The sequence below is a fragment of the Microtus ochrogaster genome, unplaced genomic scaffold (genome assembly GCF_000317375.1).
Source record: "Microtus ochrogaster isolate Prairie Vole_2 unplaced genomic scaffold, MicOch1.0 UNK6, whole genome shotgun sequence".
NCBI lineage: Eukaryota > Metazoa > Chordata > Mammalia > Rodentia > Cricetidae > Microtus > Microtus ochrogaster.
Window position 1 is genome coordinate 3,787,343 of NW_004949104.1, and position 2,019 is coordinate 3,789,361.

The window sequence follows — 2,019 nt, forward strand, 5'->3', positions numbered from 1 at the left end:
GAGACCAGCCTGGTCTACAGAGCTAGTTCCAGGACAGGCTCCAACACCACAGAGAAACCCAGTCTCGAAAAACCAAAAAAAAAAAAAAAAAAAAAAAGGAAGTAGGAATTAGTTAATAAGAAGCCTGAGCTAATAGGCCAAGCAGTGTTTTAATTGATCCGTTTCGGCGTGGTTATTTTGGGTGGCTGGGAACGAACAAACAGTCTCGGTCTACACACCGACTGCTTGCTTTTCTGACTTTTTCAGATGGAAGAAGCCTTATAGCTCATGTCCCCCGAAGCCTTGCTCCAGTTCTGTGTGTGGTAGACCGCTGTTTTTCAGTTTTTCACTGTTATTACTTTGACAAGGTTCCAGGAGCTTGTTATGGTCTCCTACCTTATCTCTGCGTGACTAAGGTGGGTCAAGATAAAGGTCTGGAGTGGAATCAGCTGGGCTGAAAGTTCTAAATGGAACTTTGGTGGGGAGGTGTTCCATGTCAGAACCAGGGGAGCTCTCAAAACTTGAAGCAGATGAGGCAGAAGGTAGGTTATTTATGCTCCCTCTCTCTCTTTCTCTCTCTCTATCTCTCTGTCTCTCTCCTTTCTCTCCCCTCTCTCTCCACTCTCTCCTCCCTCTCTCTCTCTCTCTCTCTCTCTCTCTCTCTCTCTCTCTCTCTCTCTCTCTCCTTTCTCTCCCTCTTTCCCCCTTTCCCTTTGTGAGACAGGATCTTTCTGTGTAGCTATGGCTATCCTGAAAGTCATTCTATAGACCAGCCTGCCATGGAACTTGAAGAGATCTGCTTGCCTCTGCCTTCCAAATGCTGGAATTAATTAAAATCATGGTCCACCACAGCCTGACTGATGGGAAAGTCTTTACTTAGCAAGGGGAGAATAATAAAAATACTTTAAGACTGTGCAATTTATTAACTTAAGACATGTCCTCTACATATCTGAAAATTTACACGTTAAAGTAACTAAGCCAAGAAACTTGGAATATTTCAGCCAGAAATATTTTCATGAAGGCTTACGGAGACAAAATGCCCACCACACTGATTTTACTTTTCAGCACTCCTTGGAAATTTTTTTCTTCACCTGAATTTACTAAGAAATTTTGCTTATTCGAACTCATTCATTAAGTCTAAATTTTATGTTCTCCCTTATTGTACCTTCTAAAGCCTGAAAATTCCTCTGCATATGTATACAACTTATTTTACACTCAGTATTTAAGTCAGGAATTTAGTAGATATCACCTTCATGAAAATTGACATTAGATTTTTGAAATAGGAAAATGGTCAGTAACAACTTGTTTTCCAAAACTATATCTTTATGGACAACATGATACCACCGATGAAGCTTTCTTATTCTTTTATCTTGCCACTTTGAATGATAAAATGTAAATCTTGAATTTGGCACTTCATTTCCTTCATGGAATATTTCTAAATCTCCTCATGTGCTCCATTATCATGTGACTTGAACTCTAACTCTGGCATGTACTTGTCAATATTGGCTGATTACCTTGCCAATTGCTATATTGGTGGCAAAGAGTCCTTGTTTTACTCCTTACTGATTTTTTTTGTGGGGGGCACCTTCTTTGCCTATAGTATATAAAGCACTCATCAGAAACATTCTTTGACATAATATTAAACTGTAATTAGATATTTGAAGTTTTTATAACATCTGTTCATTCCATTAATCATCACTCTTAAATATAACAAGTTGGGATTGAACTTTTTAAATCTTTGATTTTTTAAATGCCTTTAAAAATCCATATTGTTGGGTATTTTGTGTTTCATTATGGTATTAACACTGGTTGACTTTGAATGTAACAGCTTACCTACTTCTATTGGAAATTTGTTACTTGTCTTAAAATCTCCCATTGCACAAGTAGAATATTCTTAGAGTTCATTCATTATCATGGCTTTATATTGAATGACTCCTATATCTCCATTATACACTTAGTTCTACAAATATTTAAAAACCCTCCTTCAGCCAGCTGGACTGAGACTGAAAAAGCATGGGATAAAACTGGACTCTCTGAACA